The sequence below is a fragment of the Podarcis raffonei genome, chromosome 17 (genome assembly GCF_027172205.1).
Source record: "Podarcis raffonei isolate rPodRaf1 chromosome 17, rPodRaf1.pri, whole genome shotgun sequence".
NCBI lineage: Eukaryota > Metazoa > Chordata > Lepidosauria > Squamata > Lacertidae > Podarcis > Podarcis raffonei.
Window position 1 is genome coordinate 32,848,030 of NC_070618.1, and position 26,412 is coordinate 32,874,441.

The 26,412-nt window shown below is 46.8% G+C and overlaps 1 protein-coding gene across 7 annotated transcripts in view; it reads right to left on the reverse strand.

The window, feature by feature from the left end:
- Nucleotides 1-21,427, reverse strand: part of NFIX (nuclear factor I X) — a 251,299-nt gene extending 229,872 nt beyond the window's left edge. For 2 of the 7 annotated variants that reach the window (XM_053370384.1, XM_053370383.1), the window contains exon 1: nt 10,878-11,000. The gene's annotated coding sequence lies outside the window, so the exon portion shown is untranslated. Of the gene's footprint in view, nt 1-10,877; nt 11,016-21,261 lie in introns of those variants that run through there. The other 5 variants (XM_053370380.1, XM_053370382.1, XM_053370385.1 and 2 more) reach the window with 5 other exon arrangements.
- Between the last annotated feature and the right edge of the window lie 4,985 nt (nt 21,428-26,412).

The following is a 26,412-nucleotide window of genomic DNA, read 5'->3' on the forward strand; positions in this document are numbered from 1 at the left end:
GCTCTGTCACAGCTGGCAGCCCTGGAACAAGAGCCAGAACCAGGAACCCCTACTGAGAGACACCCGAGACCACAACACATACGTAGGCAACCAGCATACCTCAATGACTACAAATGCTAACCTTCTGGGTGCAACACAAACTTAGAGGGGAGGGGTGTTATGTACTAAGCTTGGATTCTAGAACAATAGGCAAGTAGGATCCTAGAATGCAACAACTGATTGGCTTGCAGGAAAAGACCAATCAGACTCCAGGAGGAAGTTAATCAGCCTATTAGGCTGGTAGGATCGTGGAATGCAACAACTGATTGGCTTGCAGGAAAAGACCAATCAGGCTCCAGGAGGGAAGCAGAATCAGCCAATCAGACGGGACTCATTGTGTAAATAATGTATATAAAAGCCTCAGGTTTGGGGGGCAATTCAATCACTGTTTTACAAGTTGCAATAAAGAGCATGAAATCACTACAGGACTCCGAGTACATTTCACCTTCTTAGATCCAGTACAGTACAGTCCCTTCTGAAGCTTGATGCTAATGCATTGTGGGATATAATCCACCTCACCTATTTCTACCTCCCATCAAAGTCCACTGTCATGATGAGTATGTAGAGTACAGCCAGTTCCCATATTTGCAAACCCCATTGTCAGTATATTGTGAATTTGGAAAATTGAAAATGTTCGTGTTTATAAAAGGGGAAATTATGCAATTTAAAAGATATTACAAGATATATTTACAATGTTCCACACAATGTTATACCCAAATTTACTACTCAACGAAACAAAGGAAGAATAGACTTTAAGCTGTATCTACTTCCTGACTTTACATCATCATTAATTCTTTTCCAGTATATCCTCCTCAACCTGATCCCTACATTCCACAGCCCCATTCTTATATGGCTTCCCCATTAAAGCAGTTAATTTTACTAGTTCCAAGGGTCTCCAGGCTTCTTCTTAAGGGCGCTTCCTACATTCTTACGCTACTGTGATGAATTATCCCTTGCTCTTGCTTTTGTCTTGCCTCATTTCCCTTCCCCACTTGGATGGATGTCTGATATAGCTCAAAGACTGAAGGAATATTCAGCAAATATTATAATAACAGCCAGAGAATAGCTAGTAAGCGCTTGACAGAAAAAGTTGCAACGGAGAATCTCGAGAAGCAAATGTGTTTCAGCTCTATATTATCATAATACAGGGCTCACACTTTTTGGCTATTCTGGACAGCAGCCACCCATAGTATAGGTCTCTCCACCACTGTGCCAATCTGCAACGCGTCATACGCAGGGCTGTCTCTGCAGGCGATTCGTCAACTTCAGCTGGTGCAGAATTCGGCAGCCAGGTTGCTCCCCGGGGCAAAGACAGTTGAGCATATTACACCAAACCTGGCCCGACTGCACTGGCTGCCAATTCATTTTTGGGCCCAATTCAAAATGCTGTTTTTGAACTATAAAGCCTTAAATGACTCGGGACTGCAATACCTCAAGAACTATCTCTTTCCATATGAACCTATCCGGACCCTGAGATCATCTTCTGAGGCCCTTCTTCGTGTGCCTCCTCTTCGAGACGTCCGAAGGGTGGCAACATGAGAACAGACCTTCTCTGCAGTGGCCCCCTGTTTGTGGAATGCCTCTTCATTACATATCTTAGACACAAGGCAAAAATGTTTCTCTATAACTAGGCTGTTAGCCTGGTTATTCAATGGCCTTTAAAATGTGTTTGTGGGAGAGGGGTTATTGGTTTTGTTTTGTTCTCACATTTGGTAGTTTTAGGTTGCGAACCGTGATCTTCGGATGTAGGATTGTGTACAAATTTAATAAATAAATGGTAATAAGAAATCCTATTTTCAGCGCAAAACCAGAAACTGGTCCAAATGCTAATAGGAACATTTGAGATTTATCTTTCTTCTTCTTCTTCTTTGCCTGACTGGTTCCAAAGACTCTTAGACACATAATAATCCAGAAAAAAACAAACTGACTGACCCAATCTGATTGAAACATGATAGTGATGGAACACAGCATCTCCGCACTAGCTTATCTTGGCTGTTGCCACCAAAAAGAAAGATCATACATAAATGTTTCATTCTGGAAAATGTTTAGGATGAGACATTATGAGTCTAGAGAGAAAAAGAGTTACACATTTGTTGCCTGCCTGCAGCAAACTTTCTATTCTTTGGACATTGTGGCATCCCACAAAGTATCTGAAGGTGCAGCTCTGACACTGAACATGATAAAAGTTTGCATTTTGCCCAAAATCTCAAGACAGCCGTGGAGACACATTAAAACTAGATTCCCCGCCCCATAAAGCGAGGTGGTGGTGGGGGGTGGCTCATAAAGCCCACATCTACTACTCAGTGTTTGAAATTTGCCCACTTGTGACCAAGTGAAGATGCCCAGGCACCAGGATGGCACCTGACGTCTACACCATCTGGAGGTGCATGCCTGGGGATCCTTGGATCTTGACTGTTTTCACACACCAGCAACACATCCCGTAGAATTCCATCCGGTATATTTTATTTGCATAATCGGAATGAATTTTGGGAATGTATTGAATACAGGAATGTATTGAAAACTCCGACTGTATTTTTGTCTGGCCCAAAAATGGCAAGTAGGCATTGCATTTTGGGCAATTGTAACCCTGGTTTAAGGACCAATTTGGCACCTAGCTTATACATCTGAATTTCTAACACTGCTGCTGCTACTACTCCTGATGTAGCCAAAGGGGCTTCAGCTTTGATGTATGTGAGCAGTTATGTCCTCCTCCACAGTCTGAAACTCAATTGTGCCACATCCTGAGCACACACACACATACACACCCCACACACTTTAACATCACCTGTCAGGAAGATAGTGATGGGCTGATGCAAACAGATCCCTTCGTGTGACGCAAAAAGCGAACACCACAGGGCTGGTGATATTCTGCTCAAAAGAGGGGGAGAAAAGCTCTGTCTCCCGCACACGCATACGTGGACGCCTCCTGCATTATGGAACACATCACTGCTGTTTCAAATGTTAAAAGACGGCATCAATTCACAAGTTTATAGTATATCACTTGGCACCGAGAGAGGATTGTGTGCCTGCCAGATTCTATACGGGAGTGAAAAGGGAACCTGAAATCAGACTCATCCCACGGCCAACATATGGAAAATATTTCAGCCCTCCTCTCTCCCTCTGCACCCCTTTCCAAATATATATGTTTAAAAAGAAAAAGAAAGAAGGCTTTTACGTGCAAGACAGGGGAAGTGGGGGAATAATCCCAGGATATGGTGTGGAATGGCCAGACAAAGAAAGCCAAACCAGATTTTGCAAATGGGCCTCCTCCAGTGGCTTAACGGAAGGTTGAGGCCTACTGCTCTCAGGCTAAGGGCAAAAGTTTGAGTGAAACCACACTAAGAAGCCAGCCCAAAGGCATACCCTCCAACATTTCTCCAATGAAAACAGGGACGTCTCATTCCATAATGATCATTTTAGTATTTATACCCAACACATCTTACGGGGTTGCCCCAGCCACTCTGGGCAGCTTCCAACATATATAAAAACAGGAAAACATTAAACATAAAAAAAACCTTCCCTATATAGGATTGCTTTCAATCGGTTTGGGGGCTGGATTACTCCATACCCTCCAACATTTCTCCAATGATATTAGAGATGTCCTAAGGACAAGCGGGACATTCCGGGATCAAATCAGAAACCGGGACGGCTTCTCTATATCAGGGACGTCCCTGGAAAACAGGGACACTTGGAGGGTCTGCAAAGGGTGGAACCAACTGAACCACACAAGCAGACCTGGTGGTACAGAATGTGAGAGAGATGCATGTGAGAGATTTATGAGGCTTGCTGTTCTAGAAAGTTGCATCTTCTATCTAATGGCTGGTGTTTCAGATTGCAAAGGGCAGGCAATAGGTACAGAAAATGTATTGGGACACCTCTGTGTCAGAGGGCGAAGAGATGGGGCACCTCCAGACCATTTTTGTGGATGGGATTCAGCCCCGTCAGCAAATTCGCATTTGGGGCTCTTGCACAACAAGCCATCTTCTCAAAACGGCAAACACACCCACCCCACCCGAAAAAGGGACTTTGTGGGAAAGTGATGGGGAATTGATGCACTAGAAAGTGTGGCGTGACAACTTCTTGATGTTACGTCATATAACTTCCTCACCATCATGTCATCTCCTAACCAATAAATGGTGGACATCAAATGGTGTGCAAACAAATTAGAGTGAATCCTCAATAAACAGATCATCTGTAAGTGACCATTCAATACTATCCCTGAGTATGAGTGAAAGATAAGCAAGCAGGTGGTCCATGGGTGGGGAGTGGGCTAGGGAGCTCCCTTGTGTTGTACCATTTACCATAAACACTGCATACTCCAGAAGATGGAGGAGATCAGGGGCAGGTAGTGGGATGCACAGTTTTGGTTACATTGTGATGAGTTCCTGGCTTATGGTCGCAGGTTAGCTGTGTGTCCTCACTGGACAGCCATGAGTTATTTCTAAAGGACCTCCAGATTGTTATTTTTCAAGCATCCTGCTGCTCGGTGCCTGTTTTGCTTTTGCTTTCAAAATTTAGAAATGCAAATTTCTAAAAGCATCCACAACTTTTCATAATTATTTTTTTATCCATTACTACTGCTACTAGAGTGCAAATTGCAAGGGTGGTATCATCAAAATGAAGTAGACGGTCCAGGGCAGCCCTCGCAAATCTAGTGCCCTCCTGATGTTTAGGATTACAACTCCCATCAGAAGTGCTGGTTGGGGCTGATGAGAGTTGTAGTCCAAACCATCAGGGAGGGGGAACCAAGTTGTCGAAGGCTGGTCCAAAGAGAGCTGAAGAGCTGTCAGGCAAAAAGAACCATGGATAGCTGTGGGCTGTCCAACCGGCCAACCATGATCGACAGGTTGATCCCCAGGTGATAGTGGTCTATTGCTTGCCCTCGCTGTTTTCTTGATTTGTGCAGGATTGCTAAAATGGAAGACGGAGTTAGCACGGTCCGGCTTTATATTTGGTGAGCCATTTTTGGCGTGCCCATCCAAATCCCCCCCCAAGCTTTATAGCCTTGGTGTTGCCCCCCCCAAAAAGCTTTGACCTGGCCCCCTAAAAAAAGGTCAACAACTTATAATTCTCCCCTCCCCCCAAAATGGGTAGATCACTGCCATTTTTTTTTCTGGGAGTAGATCACAGTCTCTTGGGAGCTGGACGTCCATATGGTATTGTGTGTCATTCAGACTAAAGAGCAAAGGTGGACTCTGAGCATTCATAGGGCGAGAGGAAAACATCGTTGGTTCTTTGTGTCGCCTGACACACTCCTGAGGCTGTCAGACAGCAGGACTCAATCCCTCCTTCTGACTCAGCAGCAGTGCCTGAAAGCAATGGATACCAGGCTTAAGACACGCTACTTTGTTTGGCTAACTATCCCAAAGCCGCAAGCACCAAGGACTGGGTTCTGACTGCCAGGGTCCCTGATCTGAGACGAAGGATGAGACAAACTGTCAGAAAAAACAGTGAGCCATGGAACTCGGTCCCAGAGGAGGTCGTGATTGCCACCAACTTGGATGGTTTTAAAAGAGGGTTAGATGAATTCATGGAGGAAAAAGCTTTTATCTGCCCTGAATCTCATCATGTCAACAAGTTATAGGATTAAGGAAGGTGGGACCTTTCTACTTTCTCCAGACATGCATACATCCGTAGTGTCACCTCTTACACTCCTTTTCTCAAAGCTAAAAAGTCCCAAAATGCTGCAAACTTTCTTCATCCCCTTGATCATCTTGGTTGGCCTTTTATGAACCTTTTCCTGCTCTACAATATCCTTTCTGCGTAAGGCAACCAGAACTGTACACAGTATTCCAAATGCAGTCAAATGATAGATTTGTATAATGACATTATTATGTCAGCAGTTTTCTTTTCAATCGCTTTCCTAATGGTCTCTATCACGGAATTTGCCTTTTTCACGGCAGCCACACACTGGGTCAACATCGTCATCAAGCTATCCACTACAATCCCAAGGTCTCATTCCCAGTCATTCACTGCCAGTTCAGCGTATATGTGAAAACAATCCCCACCCCACATGTATCATTTTACACTTGTTTATATTGAATTGCATTTCTCATTTTTACTGCCCTTTGGGGTATTTGCCATTTTACTGTCCTATTCATTCACTCTGGTATTTTTGGAGCTCTTCACAATCTATTTTTGTTTTAACAACCCTGGAAAATTTAGTATCATCAGCAAATATGGTCACCTCACTTCTCACCCATAACTCTATATTGTTGATGTAGAAGTTTTAAAGCACAAGTCCCAATACCTATCGCAGGGCAACTCTGCTTTCTACATCCCTCCATTCAGAAACCTGTCCATTATTTCCTGATACTTAACCAGTTCCTGATCCACAAGAAGACCCCTCCTCTTATTCCATGACTGCTAACCTTAGGGCGGTTTGGTGAGGTACTGTGTCAAAAGCTTTTTGAAAGTCCGACTACACTATGTCAACTGGATCTCCTCTATCTATATGCTTGTTGACAGTCTCGAAGAACTCTAATAAGTTAGTGAGACAAGACTTTCCTGTACAGAAGCCGTGCTGGCTCAGCTTCACCAAGGCTTGTTCTTCTATATGCTAATTTAGTTTATCTTTCATCATACTTTCCACTGGGTTTCCTGGGACAGACTTTAAGCTAACCAGCCTGTAATTTCAAGGATACCTCTTGGCTTCCTTATTCTAAATTGGTGCTATGTGGGCTACTTTCCAGTCCTCAGGTACAGAGGCTGATCTGAGGGACAAATTACAGCAGCAATTTCGCCTTTGAATTATTTGAGAACTCTTGGGTGGGTGCCATCCAGACCTGGCAACTTCTCAGTTTTAATTTTGTCTGTTTACATCTAGTAGGTTTAGAACCTCATTTCTCATCACCACTATCTGCCTTAGTTCTTCAGACTCCCTTCCTTCAAAAGTTAGTTCAGGCATAGGGATCTGTGAAGACAGATGCAAATAATTCATGCAGGTTCCCTGCAACCCCCTTACCCTCCTTTAGCATACCTTAGACTCCCTTGTCATCTAAGGGTCCAACCGCTTCCACACACCATCTCCTGCTACTAATGTATTTAAGGATTTTGTGTGTGTGTGGTGGTCTTTATGTTTTAGTAATGTGCTCCTCAAATTATTTTTTTGTATCTCTTATTACCTGCTTGCTCTTCTTTTGCCACAGTTTGTGTTCCTTTTTGTTCTCCTCCTTTGGACACAACCAGTGGCATAGCGTGGGTTGCTGGTACCCAGGGCAGGGCAAGCTTTGCGCCCCCCTGGCGGATTGGGCAGCTGGGGTGGAAATGAGTGCCGGGGGGGCATGCGGAGTCCACAAGGCACATGGCTGCCAGCGCTGCTGCTGCTGGTAGCCGTGTGCCTTCCCAGCTTGGCAGCCCCATCACCTCCCAGCTCAGCAAGCCCAGGGGCGGGGCAGGTGGCTGTTGCTCCTGGTTGTGCCCCTTTCAGAATTTTGCACCCGAGGCCACTGCCCCTCTGGCCCTCCCCCCCCCACTATGCCACTGGACTCCACTTCTATTTTTTTGAAAGAAGCTTTCTTACCTCTAATGGCATCTTTGACTCTGCTGGTTAGTCTTCTGTGATTCCACATATGCAAAATTTTGCATAGGTCTGGTACAAAATTTTGATTCCTTGATCTGTGTTTGCCTGGTCGTTTTTTAAAAAAGTTTCTAGTCCCTGTGGCTATGGATATACGGCAAAAAACATGCAGGCCATGCCTGCTGAATTCAACAGGACCCAGTGGGTGGATCTTCCATGCCAGTCAGGGCACCCTGTCCCTCTAAAACTGCCTGCCTGGATGTTACTTCTGCCATTGCACTATTTCTTCTTGGGGGAAACCCAGCAAGGGCACAAACTTCAAATACTAGGCAGAAAGTCAGGCATGCAAATTAGAAATGCTTATGCAAAAATGAGTATATTTATACAAGCTTAATTATTTTATTTGTTGTAGAAATATCACTGCCCTTATAGCCGAGACCTGCAAATTAATTCCTAGAGACATTCCCACCCACTGCTATCCCAAGCAAGACAGGAGATAATATATTGATTCAGAATTTTTTCTGAAGGGTAAGATTTGGATTGCCTTGGTTTGAATATTTTGAACTGTTTAGGCTTGTGGTTATATGGAGCTCTGTGCAAAGCAGAACCCCATTTCAATGCAACCATAAATAACTGGGTTTCCCGAGAAGTGACCCTGGAACACTTACTTCTAAATAATAACATACAGGTTAAGTACACTTTATATGACTATAAATTCATGCACATGATTTGCAATGCTGCTTACTTGCTGTGAATTAATTAAATTAATTTTAAAAGGCGCTAAAGTTACAATTTGTATAATTCACTTTCTAGAAGAGTTAAAGCCAGGTATTTGGATTCTGATTTTTAAGATGCTGAGCAGTCATGATCCAGCCAGTTGAACATTTTTAAGACTTGCCAGTTTCAATAGGAAAGTTATCAGCACTTAATTAAACCCCTATAGAAGCCCATGAGACCTAAAAGCAGTGAAGTTTGACTGAATTGTGCCCAATATATTTTCTTACTTTTTTCAGCCTAATCACTGATAAAACCCAATTTTTAAAAGAAACGTTTAGTTTTATTTTATGAAACACTGATTTATTTATTTTTTTAAAAAATTGCTAATAAGGTCTCAGGTGGTTTGGAAGTGGTGTTACTTTGGTTGTATAATTAAACTGCATATTTCTAATTAAATGATAATTAGTTAGCATACTAGCTTCTGAAACATTCCCCCCCCCCAGTGTCTGCTAGTTTTCTGAGGATCAGAAAATCAGATTTTGTAAAGCCACTTGCATGTGAAAACTTCAGCCCTGACCCAACATTGTACCTTCTTTCTTTATGGCCTAGATTTGCAAGCATGACCTCCCATTGCTAAGGGGCCCTCGTGGCTGAACCCTGTGGAAATCCAATTCATTTCCTCTCCTTGCACCTCAGGCCAACATCTCCCATTCACCTGCTTCTGACTTGCAGGACACAACAGAAGCAACAGCCCATCCACAACCAGCAAAACTACAGCGCTCTCAAAAGTGAGAAATTCAGCTATTACTGAGTTTCATTCGCTATGTGGCAATTGACCTCTTTAAGGCCCTTCTCATCCACACAACTTTCGGAGCAATACTTGCCAATTGTCTTTGAAAGAACTGGTCTGTTGAAATGGCTCTCTTTCCTCCGCTCTACCTCAGTCCCAGCCAGTGGCGTAGCGTGGGGGGTGCAGGGGGTGCCGGCCGCACCGGGCGCAACATCTGGGGGTTAGGGTTAGGGGGCGCAAATCCACGGGTTAGGGGGCGCTAATTACTTGCCTTGCCCCGGGTGCTGACAACCCACGCTACGCCACTGGTCCCAGCTCACAACCAGCAGTTCCTATTTCCTAGTTCCAAAAATATTTTAAAACGCACAACCAAGGGCTTCATCTTCGAGCTGATATTTACAAGCAGGGTTTGGAAATAGCTCAGTGCTTTTGCACTGGACGTTAAATTCCATTCTCAACAAGCAAGACGGGGGAAGGAGAGTCCGAACAATGCCAGGTCCGTGGGGCAGGTTAAGGGCTTTTCACTCATATTATGGTGGTTACATATTTTTAGCCCCAGCACAAGCCTTACAGACAGTGGAACTCAAGACCCTACTTAGGAAACACCCCCCCCCAATCTTACTAGGAGTTCACACAAAATAAACAGCGCTTTTCTCTGGAGTTTGCACAATAGTTGCCCATCTCAGACAATACTCTGCTATGCACAACTGCTAACTAGCTCGTTTCTCTGGCTATTTGGGACTTTGCTGCTCTCATTGCAGCAGGATTGCTTTACCCATCTTCTGCCAAAAAACAAAACAAAATGCAAACATTTTGTCCTCTTCAAATTCTTTATCAAGAAAGCCTCCTGCCACTACTACAGAATTCGGCTGAGATATGTCTTTTATTATGGGCTTTTCAGCATTTCAACCTTGTGGTTAATTTCCTGGTTGTGATTTGTTGACTTTCCGCTTGCCTTCACTTCCAAAATTATTAAATGAGTTTTCTTAAGGGGAAAAAGGTGTAAAATGTTAAAAAAAAATAAAAATCTTACCATACCATTCCCTGGGATGTTCCCCCGTTACCGCTTGAAATGAATGCAAACTGTGGAAAGAGCATAATATGCTCTTGCCAAGCTCCCAATCATTTGCACAAGGCTGGCGCAAGAGAACTTCCTGGTGGACTGCGCTCTTAGAGTCTTTGTCATCTTTTTCTGGTCCCTGGGTCTTTTAGAAACTCTGAGCACAGGCAGTTATTTTCTCTGTGACTGCAAAACTTTTCTTTTGTTTTTTGGACATGATAATTCCAAACAGAAAATGCTTGGCAACTGATAATAATCCGTATAAGATGGAAATGAAAGGGTGAGAACCGAGGGTGTCAAAGCTATGGTATTAGCTGTAAAAGCAAACAAAAAACCTCTGCATAAAACTTGAAATTCTACTGTGGGGGGGGACGGGGAACCAGTTACTGAAAACAAGGGAAATCCATTTGCATCATTTTAAATGCGAAAATTAAAAAGGTGGAGAAATAGTTACAGGTAATCAAGTGCAACATTATAAGCCAACTATGATTAAAAAGACAGTTGTCAAGCATTAAAATATTTTACACATGCAAATGTTTCAGTTGTATATCTGGCATCTATGAAAAGGCTAAATCCTGCAGTTTATTCACATTCACAAAAAATTATTAGCCAGGTAAGACTTGTCTCAGATATTGGCATTTTCTCTCCTGCAAAGCAGATATACAAACTTGCACCTGCCATGAATCAGACCCTATGATCCATAACTTGGATTTAGTTAAAAAAGAAATACAAAATCTACCACCTTTTCTTACCAGAGACAAGAGAGTCCTCTTTCCCGGGCAGACTCCACCAACACACTGTTCTGGTTCAAAAACAAAGACTGGATCTGCTGGAAGCTGTTTCTACCCAGAAGCTGCTACGCAAAAAGTCGCTGGTATTCTCCAAACTGCTGGTTGCTAAAATATTGCCAAGTGGTGGGGAGGGGGGGGTAATTTTTCACAATGCTAAATGTCCCAGTCTCTGAAAAGTCCTTTGAGGTGTCTTATATGCAGCAAGCAAAAGCAGAAACCTCATGAAATTCTGTTCTGAAAATGCATAGGCAAACACACAAGCTGGATAGTTTTATAGGAGCCAAACAAATATTTCAGACATAATTTTCACTCCAGAACAACTGGTTTCCTTCTTGTGCAACCTTCCTCCCACCCCCAACCCCAGCATCCTGGTACAGCCCTTTGGTTGAATCTAACTAAATATCAATCCTCCATACTAGATTTGGAAATGGAGGTTAGCTTGATTTCTCTCACAAAATAAAAAAAAATGTGCATCGTTGTTTTTTATTTCCACTTGTTAGTTAATTCAAATCTGCAAATATAAAGGTAATAATCGGTCGAAAATAGCACTTAGAGCTCAAAAATAAAATACGTAACAAATAGGGACAGTAAGTAAGGATATTTGCCAGGGAACAATTCCCACCTCCCCCACAAAAAAACCCTTCTACTAGTCTGATTAAAAACCATTCCAGGGGTTACTCAGAGATAGCAAGAATTCTGAGCAAGCTGATGATGTACAATGACACGTAACTTCATATCAGAGAAAATAATATTTTGTAGACCTAGTAAGCCAGGGGTCAGCAAACCTTTTCAGCAGGGGGCCAGTCCACTGTCCTTCAGACCTTGTGGGGGGCCGGACTATATTTTTTTGGGGGGGATTAATGAATTCCTATGCCCCACAAATAACCCAGAGATGCATTTTAAATAAAAGGACACATTCTACTCATGTAAAATCACGCTGATTCCCGAACCGTCCGCGGGCCGGATTTAGAAGGCGATTGGGCCAGATCCGGCCCTCAGGCCTTAGTTTGCCTACCCATGTAATAAGCCTTACTAATCAATTTGCTTGTTGACCAATTTGTCTTTTCTCTGCTCTTGGTCTCCTCCTCCCCATTTCCACATATCCAGGCCTCAGATTAGGAGCAGATAAAACTGCAGGCAGGAAGGCAGTGACCATACAAAGGGGAAAACGGGGAGCAGAAGAACTGGGAAAATAACCGTGCTGGCCTCAAACAGCAGAAGGGCAAAAAAAGCAAATGTGGATTCACTTGCATCGATTCGTTGCCCCCTCAACTTGCAGGAAGTATCCAGTCCTTCAAACGGGCAAAATTTGATATGGCGTTTGGCGGCTGGAATGCTAGGTATTAAGGAAGGCATGGAAAGGGGTGCTATATTATGCCATCTAAGTGGGGAAACGTGATTTGGAGTGTGGACGCTCAAGAGCCAAAAATGATAGGACGGCTTTTGTGGTTGGAATTTGGCAGGAACGCTACTGGGAGAGTCGGCTATACTAAATCCAAATTGGAATAAAGGAAAGGAGGACTCAAACGAATAGGTGGAAGTAGACGGCGTAAAGGTTTTAACAAATGCCGACCTTTATTTTTGGGAAGTTGCTGCTGTTGCTGCTGCTGTATATGTCATGTTTTATTGTTATTTAAGGCTGAGAGGGATAAAAATCCAAATGCATAATAGCAAAAGATAAATAAATGAAGGCATTGCTCTTTCTCCCTCTCCCTTTCAAAGCAAGCATACGGGTAATGTGGAGATTCAAATCCACTTCAGTGACTGAGAGTACAGTTTTCTGGATGGCTTCCCCTTTACTTTATTTTTCATAACATTTAGGTTTTTGTTTTTTTTAATCTATGCCATTTAAAATATTTATACCTTATCTTTCTGGCAGACATCAGGTCTCCAAGGCAGAATTCAAGAAACATGGGGCCTTTAAAGGGGGGGGGCACTGATGTCCAGAAAAAGTACTGTGTGCCAGCTACTGCTCTTTGAAGCGTCTACAGGGACCCCACAAGGAAAATGCTCCTGTTCCTCACACACTGACATACTGGGCAGGCTATGAGTCCTGGGTTTTCCTAGCAACACCAGTGGTGACCAGTGACCAAAACCGTTGTGTAGAGGGGTGGAAACCAATGGTATTAACTGTCATTTCCCCCATTAGGTAATTGTAAGACTGGATATATATTTTTAATGAAATACTTTTTATTGCTTTTACAAATACAAAGTGTGAACAAACTAACAATTACATATCTGTATATAGAGATTCTCCGAATCTTGGGACGTTTCCCCCCCCCCCATGGAGTCTCGGTTTAAACATCTACAACTGCATATTCATCCGTACTCCAAATTTTATATTGAACCTTACCATCCATAATAATTTTTACACTACAAGTGAATCAAAATCCTGCTCTTGTTTCCATCTGCTTACAGTGATCACCTAAATAACTTATAACCCCCCCCCCCATTCTTTAATTAAGTTTTTGTCCTCTTGGTGTCTGAGTTTTCCAGTCAGTTTTGCCATTTCGGCATAGTTCATCCGCTTGGTTTGACATTCTTCTCTGGTAGGGACTTTGTCATATTTAAGACTGGATTTAATGGTCATAGTGCCCCTCTTCTTTAGAAGATCCTGTCTATCACTTCTGTTCCTACTACAAAATGTGCTAAGCAAGCCCTGCTGCATTTAGGGGTTCCCTCCTGCTCATTCTACTGAGTGGGACACTGGACCTCTGTCCTAAAGTCTTGGTTCATGTTCATGTGGGTCACAGCCCATAAACATTCAGTTCTGTGTACGAGACTGTGATCTTGCATCTGCGTGGTTACTTGATTATTGCAGCATGAACTTTCATGGGCAATGGTCTGCTTCATTAGATGCAGGACACAAACAATTAGCCCTCAACGTCTTAATTTGCGGGAAAACATTTTTTTGAAAAAATCCCTAAGCCGCAGGGTTAGAATTTCACCAGACACAGGAAATATTATGGTTCCTGCCCCAACCACCCTGGACAAATTTTTTTGGGGGGGAATCGTAAAATACTGCTTATCTCATTGTGATTTGGCGGGGGGGGGGCACAGAGGAGTGCCTGCACTCAAACTTTAAACTACAGGTAGATTAATGGTTTGATTAACAGGAGAGTCTGTGTCATTTCATTTCAAACTCCACAACAATGATGCTATATTCTTCTGACTCTTCATTAAACCCAAGCTCTTGCCTTCTCACTTGTCATAATGCAAATCTTTTGTTCTCATCTTTCTTATTTGAACTAATATGATTCAAAGCTCTCTGTGGGTGTGTGGGTGTGCGTGTGCGCGCGCGAATACACACACATACAGACTGTTGCCCTAAACACTTTATGTGAAGAGAAGGTGACCATTTGCCAGGGCCATAAACTTAGGTCCCCTTATTGCAGACCCACTTATTGCAAGTTGTGAGTACCGTATTTTTTGCTCTATAAGACTCACTTTTTCCCTCCTAAAAAGTAAGGGGAAGTGTGTGTGTCTTATGGAGCGAATGCAGGCTGTGCAGCTATCCCAGAAGCCAGAACAGCAAGAGGGATCGCTGCTTTCACTGCGCAGCGATCCCTCTTGCTGTTCTGGCTTCTGAGATTCAGAATATTTTTTTTCTTGTTTTCCTCCTCCAAAAACTAGGTGCGTCTTGTGGTCTGGTGCGTCTTATAGAGCAAAAAATACAGTATATTGGATCAGATGGCTTGGCTGGATCAGGTAAACTTAGCCTGTCTCTCTTTCCCTGCATATCCTGGACTGCCAATGCTCAACTGAGTTACCAAGGGCAAGCCTTGAATTCTCCCGCAGTCCCACCACTTTTAAAAAATGAAATAAAATCAAACCAGTAGCTTTGCTTTTTCGTCTTTGGAATTTCATTTAAAGCCCCTGATCTACTTTGAAATGTCCTCTTAGCTGCACACTTTTTGTAGTTCAATTCAGACTATGGCAACACTCTTAAACTTTGCTCTATTCAAAAGCACTAATTCTTGCCCAAGGGTGAAGGGGGGAGAAAGGTGTCATGTTTTGCTTGTTTGGCTTTAGGCGCCTCGCTGAGAAGGCTCCTGTCAAAATTAATTGGGGGTCCCTGGAAATGGGTAAGGGAAAGCTGAGGAAGGGGGGGGGAGCAAAATATTTGGCCTGTCCTTTCTTTAGATCTGGATTCCACTCCCATTTTGTCAAGCAGCCCAGATCCACATGGATACACACAAACACACGCATGCATGCATGTATCTGAGGTGGAGTGAGATTTGTTCAAGGCAGAACTGAATTCAAAGTTTCCAATTTTAGAATGAAAAATTTTGGCTTAAGAGAGATTATCCACTGACTCAGGTCCACCTTTTCCCGGCACTCGCCGTGCAGTTTACTCCTTTCCAAGTCAAACTCTGCACACCCATTCTCAGCACACATGTGTCATTCGGACTGCAATCCTAGGCACATTGACTCAAGAGAAAGCCCCATGAAATATCATTGGATTTAGTTCTGAGTATGCATGCAGAGGAGTGATGTTGAACAGCTGTAGTTGACTGCACACTTACTCAGGAGGAGTCAGGGCTGCGGAAAGGACCTTGGGGGCCTCTCCTGGGGAAAGTGATCCTTAGCCACAACTCTGAGCCCTGAGCAATGTTCACCCATTTGCTTGCCCTCAGCACCACGGCGACCAAACCAGCCAACAAACATGGCATCAGACTGAAACAAGTACCCTATAGAGACAAGTAACCAGGTGCAGGATAAAGATCAGAAAACTGTCAACAACTCAGACTAGCCTCTGCTGTTCCGCTTCTGTTTCACTACAAGTAGGTTCCACAGGAGAGCATATATAGGAGCTACTTCTAACAGAGAAGCTAGTCAGGACCTTGGTGAAAGCATGCTCATTTGAGGGTTTCAGAAAGCAGGACACAGCCTGAAATAGGACCTTGGTATCTCAGTCCTAATCACACACAGGGCTAGAGTAGATCCTGTGCTGGAGAGGTGTGAACAGCCTCCATTTTTGAGGGAAAGGGGTGTTGTTTTCTTTAACTAAAAGGCAACCACTGGAGTCTATCAGTTCCAATGGAGAAACTTAACTCTCTTCCCCTTCTGTTATTCTTCTGCTCAGAATTGCCCTCCCTAAGCTGCTTTATTCCAGCAGAGAAAAGGATATGGGGATCCCATATCTTTTCCCTGTGGGTGGAAAAGCAGCTGGAGGAAGCAAACACCAGGGGAACTTGCAGAAGGGGGTAGGGTTAAGCGGCTGCTGCTCTTCTGCTCATGACAGCAGCCTCCAGAGCTGTTTTCCAGTTTAAGAAACGATCGGGAGAATATGTCTGTGACTCCTGCATAGTGTCCATTTTGACCCTTCCTAGAAAGCACATTCCATTGATTTCAGTGCAACTTACTTTCCAACCCAAGTATGCTTTGGCCTACAGTGGCATGCAATCGACAAATGAACAGAACGGCTTTGCAAACCTGAGCTTGGTGTCAACTCAGCAAGTGCCACAGAGTCATCTCCTCATATATTTCATCCTGTAGAGAACAAACATGCAACCTATTTGTCTCCTAAGGAGTGGCACTGCATAATACCAAAAAGTGCCCTCCAGGATCCTCTTCAATGGCACAGACAGGTTTGGGGTTTTGTGTGTCTGTATGGCTAGCCTCTCCGAAACTTTCTAAGGGCTCATAAAGCTAACATTCCTTGTAACATACATACATCTAAACAATCATTATACCTTACCCCCACCACTCCCCCAATTCTGAGTGAGATGGAAGTCAGCTGAAATTCCTTCTAGGGCTGTGTTTACTGAGAACTCGCTGCATCTGTGATAATAGACTGGGCAAGAGATGTAGGACATAATATAATGTTGGAGGATTGGCAAAGATTGTGGAAGAAAGGGATCAAGTTCTCTGCATGTACTGTGTTATAGGAAAATATAATGAAAATGATGTACAGATGGTATTTGACCCCTGTAAAATTAGCAAAGATATATCATAACTGTGACAATCTATGTTGGAAATGTAAAGAAAAGGAAGGAACCTTTTATCATATGTGGTGGACCTGTCCCAAGGTGAAAGACTTCTGGGAAAAGATTTATAATGAATTGAAAAAAATGTTGAAATATACATTTATAAGGAAACCAGAGGCCTTTCTTCTTGGAATAACAGGCTTGGAATTGCCCAAGAAAGATGTTAAATTATTTTTGTATGCTACAACTGCTGCTCGAATTTTACTTTCCAGTGCTGGCTTTTAAATCTGCATCCACACAACATTAGCCACAATGCACAATGTATCCTATACTTTGCTATCAAATGCTACTGTTTGATGTATTGTTTCTCAAACCAGCTTCACATCGATTGTAGTCCTTCACCATGCCTAATTCATTTCTAACCAAGGTACGAGCACCTTTGCATGGGGTAAAGACATCCCCACTCTGTCAGCATCCTTGGGTCTGTACACAAACAAAAATGAATCTGACACAAATGAAGCTGTGCTGATGTGAACATCTGGGGAGAGAGGGTTGTGAAACATGGGGGGGGGCAGCTTCACTGAGCTCTAAGGTGGTAATGTGAATGCCACCCTAGAATTCTTTGAGAGTTGCATCCAAACCTTATTCATGCCTTTGGTGAATGAATTTGGAGCACAGATGGGAAACTTGAGGACATGAGGGTTGCTCTTCTCTCCCCCCCCCCTTTGGCATTGGCTTAGGGATGATGATGGGACAGGACACACATGGATAATAAAACTGATTAGCCGGAGTGACATCTGATTTTTTTCTGACATTCTGTTAAACCAAAGAGCTGTTTCCTTGAGGTTAAAAGGGTTGTAGGACACATTGCAGATTTCATATAAGTAGTTTATTCCAAAATTAGAAATCCAACTAAACTGAGTCTGCTGTCGTTTCGCATTCACTGACACCAATCAAGATGACTCAGTGTCTACCATTTTTGCACCAACTGGTGTGGAGCTTCAAACAAGCCCTTCTGCAATTCACACATTGTAGGCCAGTTGTACTGTGTTTTGCTGGCTTTCTACCACCAAAGTCAACAGCAGATGTGGCAACGCATTTGCTAGCAGATAGGCCTGTGTGACTTTACTATCTATCTACTTCCACCAACAAACACTAATTAATAAATGGTGATGGTGATAATGACGAGGATTCTGCTGTCCCAAACAGATACTTGCAAAAGGTCAGGTCATTGCAATGTGGCTGTTATTAATAATAATCATTATGTCCACACCTAGAGTGACGCCCACACACCAACTGGTTCCTCAGGTAGCTAAGATTCCTAGGAGGCTGGGAGAGAAAAGCGGCCTAATGAGTCTCTTGCCCAAGTACAAACAAAATGTTCCCAGCAGGAAGCCACAAGCTTTGTTTCACAGGTAAAATCAGAGGCGCCATGTTTTCTTTGTCATTCAGATGACCATCTCTCTACTCCCGGACTGCTTGGTTTCTGTGAAGTGCCTTTTAACCCCCTTCCTAAAATACCAATTGCTTAGAATGAAGAAAGTGTGTCCACAGCTTTACAGTCCTTCTCCTTTAGGTGAAACTGGACATTTTGCCACAACATTTCTCTCCCTCTTGTTTGCAAAATGGAGGCAGCTGTTTGTGGGATGAATGGACACATCAGCCACCATTCCAACATCCCTGACAAGCAACAATCCTGCAGACCTGCTCCCTGAGAACAAAAACCCAAGGAGTTTCAGTAGGGTTTATACTCCCCACCAAGCATGATGAAGGCTGCAGCCCTAACACACTTACCTAGGAATAAGCTCAAAGGGGCTTCCTTCTACTCGTACACAATTGCACTGTAAAATCACCATCGAACGGTACATTTCCCTTCTGTTTGTCCTACAACCTAACAAAGCACTACCCAAAAACTGAAGAATGCATTGGTCCTACATTTGTTAATGTGACAGAAGTGCACACTTGCAAGATGGCACACGAAGTCACTGCCACAAAGTCAGCCATCTCCAAAGCTGGCCCAATTGTTGCTATGTAATGGGGAGGGGAGAGGAATCCTCCAGCAGTGCAGTTTGGTAGATATTATATTTTTGATATAATAGTCTTGAGTATGGGTGGATGGGGGGAAGGCTATTCAGTGTATAACTTGCCTTACTTCAGGAAGAAAGAGCCCTCCTGCTCTTTCTGCTGAGTGAGAGTCCTGGACTTGCCCACCTGCAAAGCCCTGTCCTGGAGGTGTCACGGATTCAATAATTTAGCAAACTTCTTGGAATTATTATTATTATTATTATTATTATTATTATTATTATTATTATTGAGAGATATCACCTTTTAAAAATAAAGTAAAACTGAAATAACTGCAGTTCAGCTGTCAGGCCTTGATGGTACAATCCCCTTCACACGCAAACACTGCAGAGCCTCGCGTGCAAAAGCTGACCCGGCCTACACTGTCTCGTGGAAATCTCCCGTTCCCAGGAAGGAAAGAAAGCAATATTTAATTCAGCTGCTGCGATGATCAAACGCTTTCGGCTGCATCTCCTCCGTAGTCCTGACTGCCTTACCGGAATAAAAAACGTTAAAGCAGAAGGGAAATAAAAAAAGTAGGTGCACCCAAAAAGTTACCCCAAAAAGTTGCTTTAAAGAGAGTCTTAAAAAGAACCTCAAGCAGCTGTTTTTAGAGCCAGATTCCTTCTTCCTCCACTCAAATACAGCCCCCCCCAAATAGTTTTTTTAAACACCTTGTGCAATAAAAATAAAATTCATTTCTGTAGCTCCGAAGGCGCTGGCACTCAACCAGCAGAACAAAGCAAAACTTCTTGCGTTTGCGCAAGGAAAGGGAAAGCGCGGCGCTCTCCAGATCTTTGCGCAGGACTTGCCGCGCCGGGAAGTTCTCCTGCGCCAGCTTTTGCGATGGCTCCCGTTCCTTGCGCAGGAAAACTTCCCAGCAGACCGGGTCCTTGGCGGTCCTCCCCGCTACCCGGGGCCTGCCGACGGGCGCACTCCGAGGCGCGCACCCCTTTCGCCTCCCAAGTGCTGCCCGCGCAGTGCCCACACAGAACGCCGCGGGGGTCCCTCTCCTCCCCCGCTTCCATTTTCAAGGCGCCGTTACTTTTTTCTCTCCGGGTAGAGACAGGCGCAAAAAGTCTGAAATAAAACCTTGGAATCGCCCCAAGAGACGGTTCTGGACTTTATCTCCTCACCGCTTCGTGAGGCCTCTTGCGCTGCTTGGAGCTTTTCTGTTTTGGCACAGAGGAAAAGTCGCGCGGGGGGAGGGGAGGTGGGGACTAGAGAGAGAGAGCGATCGATCGGCTTCGAAGAAGATCCCCAAAGATCGCTTTGGCCTCCACAGCACCAAGTTCGGAAGCAAGGGCCGGTACCTAAGTTCGAGGAGCCTCGGTGGCTACAAGCACGTCACTGCCTTGTTTAAATGGGCTGGGGGCATTTAAGATGGCTAAGCAGTTCCACCAACAAGTTGAGGGAACACGGTCTGCGCTGGAGCCCCTTTCACACGTTCACGCGCGCGCACCGAAGGGAGCCCTGGCGGGTTCGCGGCGGTACCTGCGCTCACGCTCATCCTCCGGTGCCCCGCTGCTGCTCCTCTCCTCTCCTGTCTCTCCCTCGCCCTTTCTTTCCCCGACGGCCGAAATATCGACTGTAAGCTCCTCCGGGCAGCGACCTCTTTACGCCGCTCGCAAAAGCACCGCGCGGCGCGAAATAATAGCAATAAATAAATGGAACGGCGACGCAACGGCAACCTAAGGACTTTCCTCCGAGCGGCTTCCGAGATCTTCCTACCAGGGAAGGAGAGGGCTTTTGGCCTCTCTCGCTCTGGGTCACCCTCTCCCCCCATTTTGGGGTAAGATAACGGCGGGCGCGGATCCCTTGCGCAAAGCTGACAATTGTTAAATACACGATTTGTACAGAACAGGGAGAGGAGAGGAAAGGGAAAGCCGGAGGGGCACCTGTGGACTTGCTTGACCTGACACCGCTTCAAAAAGGCGAGGGTGTTTGGGGAGGGGGACCTCTAGGTTTGGTTCTCTCTGCGTCTTTTCTGTCGCCATTGGGGAACATGAGTCCAGGGAGAGGAAGGGGGACCCTCCGGGACCCCCACCCCCAATTTGTTCTTTGTTCGCACAGAAAGCAGCGGCGCCTTCGACCCGGTCGTGACCTTCGCCCATCCTGACTATCCGGCCGCCACCTCCCTCTTCGCGCGCCTCCAGGGTTAGCCACACCCCGACCCGAAGGAGGCTTTGATTTCGCCTGTTACTTTGCAAAGTCGAAGCCCCCGGGTAGGGGCGGCGGCGGCGGCGGCGGCGGCCGGGCTCTGGCAGGCCGAGCACAAAGGCGGGATTGTCCGCCGCTGCTTCGGAGGGAAAGTATTAATCAGAGAGGAAATTATTGATTTCCACGGCACGTACCATGACGGTGGAGAGAATTTGGCCCAACATCAGAATCCCATATATATTTTTTATCCTCAGACAAAAATAAAAAAAGGAAAAAGCCAAGCACCACCAAGAGCAGGCAGGAGGACAGCGCAATCTCTCTCCAAAACCCTTCGACTTCTTGCTGCTGCTGCTGCAGTGGAGCAGGCGGAGGAGGAGGAGGCGCAAAGTGTGGCTCTTCGGCGAAGGCCCGAAGTGGACGAGCGGCGGCTGCAAAGTCAGGCACGGCGCTACCCGCCCAAAGGGGACGAGCGTTCGCCCGGCACCGGGCAAGCGAGGAAACCGCGCCGGCCGCGCCTGGGCTCGCCGATCTTCCCAACCCCGCTTGGATCGTGTTTTACTCGCGCGGCTGCTTGAGTCGGAAGGAAATTGGCTTCCCAAAGACTGGAGAAATGCCACTTTCTGTGCCGCCCGATTTGCAACACTTCCAAGCTGGAGCGGTGCACTTTAGCGGAAGGGAGGGTGGCGGAGCGAGGGAGAGAAACCGGGCGCAGGGGGGGGGGAGGCAGAAGTGGAGGGGGGGGAGAGAGAGAGATAGAGACCGAGCAAGCGGAGCCGCGCCGTGTGTTAGGAGCTCCCGTGGGCTTTCCACTCTTTCGGGGGCTCTGCTCCTCGCCCCTTCCCTCCCTCCCTCCCTTTTCCTGCCCCGACCTGCAGCCCCACCGCTGCTCTATTTCTGGGTGTGGGGAGAGAGGGCGTGTGAGTTAGAGAGCGCGAAGGAACCGCGCGCTCCCGAGTGACTGGGCGAAATCGCGCCCGCCGCCGCCTTCGGAGTTCAGTCGAGGCCGCTCCTGAGCCGAAAGAAAGGAGGCGAGCGGTGGGGGGAAAGAGAGAGAACAGGCAACGAAATCGGGGGGTTCCGAGAAGCGGATGGAAAGCTAGGGGGAGATCAAATATCGTGGACCAAAGGTGGCCCCTAGGGAGTGTGCACCGGGGGGAGAAGGAAACCAATGATCTGGGGCGGGGGGGGGGTGGAATTGGAGTGGAAGAGGGGCGTCTTCCCCGAGTGGCCAGGAATCGGGGGACGTGGAGAGGAAATTGCCCGAGGAGTTCGGCTGCTGCTGTTGCAGCAAAGGATCGATCCCGGGGAGACCCGCCGGGATCTGAAAATCTCAAGAGAGGAGGGGGAAGGAGGACCCCCCCCCGATTCCAGGCCTCGCCTTGTGCAACGAGCACCGCGCGCGCACGCACAAAAACTTCGCTCTGGTTTCTTGTGTTTCCTCCCGCCCCCGTGGGAGTGAGGGTGGGATTTCATCCTTTATGTCGAAAAAGAGTTTGAGCCAAACCAAAACTAGGTAACGGATGCGGCCGAGGAAGGGCGGGGAGGAGAGAAACGCCCCACCCGCCACGTTTGCTGCCCTGGAAATCTAGGCCGGCCCTGCTGTGACTCCTCCGCCGCCGACTGACTCCCGTTTGCCACTTCCCCCGCCCCCAAAGACGGGAATGGCTCCGGGGATCCTCCGTAACGTGCGCGAGTCTTGTTTTAACGAGCGGCGGCCCCGACCCCGCCGCTCCTTTCGCACGGACCCCTCTCTTCAGGAGGGGGGGGGCGCCTGGACAAAGACGTCCTGCCCCCATTTTCCTCTATTCAGAAACAATAGCTTAGACCTCCCCTCCCTTCAGAAGCCAGAGAAGAGCCAAGCTTTCGGGATTTTTCCCCCCTTTTCTTTTGGCGGGAGGGAGGCGGCAGAACCAAAAGCGCCGAACCTCTCCGCGCCAAGTCCGCGCACGCGCCCCTTCCGCCTCGGCTCGCCCGCCGGCCAGCGAGCAAGCAAGCGCTGAGGGAAAAGTTCAGGCGCGAGCCTGGCGGGGTCAAGCGGGCGGGGGGAGCCTTTCGCCTGCCTGGCTCTTCTCCCAGGGCCGGGGGCGCGGACAGCTGGCTGGGGCCCAGCTCCTGCCTCCCCCTTCAGCTGGAGCGGGCTGCGGGTTGCCGACGCGGCTTGCGCGCCTCAGGCGGACAGGGACGTAGCTGGACACTTGTATGTGGCGTGTGTACGTGCTGCCTTGTGGCCGCCTCCCCGCTCGCCCTGGAACTGGCGGAGGCACGGTCGCTGCGAGCGGCTCCATTGGCGTCCCGCGCTCCGGCGTCCTCCTTCCAGCCGCGAGCGCAGGGGCGTTGTGAGCGGCGCTGCGCCGCCAAGCTTGCCTTTCGGCCTCTGCGCCGAACGCCGTCACGTGGAGACTAATATGCTAATCAAGGCAGGTGACTCATAGGAGGGAGGGAGGGACAGAGAGGCTCCCTGCGGGGCTCGCCGCCAGCTTCCCCAACCCGGGAAATGCCCTGTCTCGTGGGAATGGCCGCTCAAGTGCGGGTCGCCGGGAAGTTCTGCGCCCTTCGCTGTCCGAGAGAGGCGGTGCTGCGCGCGGTCATCTTGGGAGCCTGTTGAACCCAGCGCGAATTTGCTTCCCGAGTAATCGCGACCACGGTGTCAGCTTTAGAGAGAGGGGGAGCGGGGAGGGCTTCGGCTCGAGTCCGTTTTCGTACCCCGCGCGGGTGGAGAGAAAAAGAGAAATAAAAGAGAAACTGCCAAGCGTCTTTTCTGGAAAAAGCTTTTGGGGGTGGTTGTTTCTGTGTTTTGCTCCTTGCGCACGTCGCACACACGCGGCCCCCTTTCATTCTCCTTACCCGAAAATAAAATAGTCGATTAAATAAAAATCAGAAACCCAATTTATTGTTCTTGTTATTACAATTATTAACGTCGTCGTCATCAAGTCCCAGGTGAATAGGATGAATTCCACAGGCTGCTAAATCCGTATTTTCTTCGGGCCCATCCAATTTTAGATTAATCTAATCTAATCTTCGCGCCCCCAACCTTAGGTTAATCAACCTGGTTAATCTGGTTCTAGACATTTGGGTTTTATACGGTGCTACTGGCCAGCTGCTCTGAAGACGCGGCTCGATCCGGAGTTACTTTCGGCAACAGGTTCCAAGTGGCTCTTTTGTTTCCCCCTCTACTTGGTTTGGATTCCCAGATGAAATAGCTACGAAGGAACCAGTCCGTGCAGACAGCCCGGCTGCAAAGCGGTGCGCCGAGCTTGGAGAAGGAGGGACGGCGGGCGGCGATTCCCTGTTAGTCCCTGGCCTTTCAGCCTTTCCGACCGGGACCGCTGCTGCTAGGAGGGCCGCGCCAGGCCGCGAGGACCCACCTTTGCGCTTGGCAACCCGCATCTCCCATCGGAGCTCAGGCAGCCCGAGTTGCCTCTTAGGCCCCGATCCTAGCCACGTTGCACACCCTCCTCCTAAGCAGCCTTACTGGGGAAGTTAAGCCTCCTGGCATTAAGTGGGGATGGCTGGCTTAGTCGCCATCCCGCCTAGGATCGCTCTGCGCGCAAGTCCCATCCGTTTCAAGGAAGCGCGTTTTGGGGGATCGCTCTCTCTTTCAGTCTCTAAGGAGAGCAAGCGCCCCCCGCGTCCCCATCTCCAACCTCTCGCCTTTCTTTCCTTGGTTTAAGCGAGTTGTGGGGAACGCTAACGTATTTGATGCGCATAATAATAATAATAATAATATTAACAACACCAACACCTTATGCTGGAGGCATTGCGCACCCAGCAGAGAAGGGCGCTGCTGGGCCAAGAGTTGCCTTCCTCACCTTTGCCTCTTTGGGCGCCCACCCCACGGACCAGTTCAGCCTCCGCAGAATTTGCAAAGCAGCCGCTTGGGTCCCGTTTCATTTCCTGTAAGCTTCCGCGCAATTTCCCTGGGTGATTCAGGCAGGGACAGGGCCGTGGGGAGCAGGAAAATGCCCTGGGAGCGGCCCACCCAGAGCGAAGCCCTTTCAAAGGGGAGAGCCGAGTAGTTGCCACTCTTTACCCATCTCACTGAAATCCCTGAGACTTGAAGGGATTTCGGTTTGCCTGTCTGCATCCTGCTCTCTATTCCCCATGCCCCACACTTTTCAGGAAGCGCAAAAATAAGACTGAAAGCGGTTCGGAAAAGAAACGTTTCCCCAAAAGTAACTTTGGTAAGGAGCGCAGCAGGGATCCGTTTCTAACGCGATGCAACTTGCAGCCTGGGAGAGAGGCGGCTCTCGCAGAGTTCGCGTTCATTTCAGTGGGGCTTGCGCAGCAGACCTTGCTGGGCTGAGACCCGTGTTCTGTTTTCATGATATATTTAGCCGAAAAGAACTTCCACTAGAAGTTGGTCATTTGCAGCATTTAAACGGAGATCTGGCAGTCGGGAATTTAAAAAATAATAGTGAATCAGAGCCAACAATAATTACATTCTTATTCTTCACGATTTTAACGTTGCACAAGAAAAAGGCGCTGGGCAATTAGCTCCAGCCTTTCTTTCATATAAGGAAAAGTTCAACGTTTTGTACGAATTGGGGAAAGTGAGCCTTTAGATGCTGCGTTTGTTTCCTCCAAACCCCCCAAATTAAAAAGCCGGCGGTCCCCCATAAATCTATGACATTTTTATCTGTTTGTTTGTTTCCCAAGTATTCGCAACTTCCTAAGACAAGACTTAACGTGGTTTTGTTGGCTGGTGTGCTTAAATTACATTTCCCCCCTTTCCCTGAGGGTGAAAAACCAATTTCTAAAAAAATAAAAATTATTAAAGGAAACGGATCTTCCAGCACTAGTTAGAATTTAGGAATCCTCAAACCATCGAAACTAAGTCAAAATCACGGAAATTTCCTTCCCCCGACCCCTACCAAAGCAAAAACTAAACAGTGCATAGATTTACACACACACACACACACACACACACGGAAGTATTAAATTGAAATCAAAGTAAGTTTTAATTTAAAACAGTATCTTTGCTGGCCAGTTTCATCACGGCCTTTGCTTTTTGTCCAGGTGTTTGTTTTAAAGCAGCGCGTCACACTTTTCACTTGAGCATTCCCATTTCTTTCTACAACGAAATAGACATTTTCCTGCTTTCCAGGGTAAATCTAAACATTTCGGATGCGAGGGCGGCGTGGTGGGACAGGGGGTGGGGGCCGTCTTCGGGACGCCTACCTGGGAGTAAGTCCCAGTGATCTCAGCGGGACTTGCACGCAGGAAAGCAGGTTTTATTTATTTCGGAAGGTGCGCCTCTCTGCACCAATAAACGCAGCGAAATGTCACTTTGGGTGTGTGACATTCGTGTGTGTGTGTGTGTGTGTGTGTGTGTGTGTGTGTCCCAC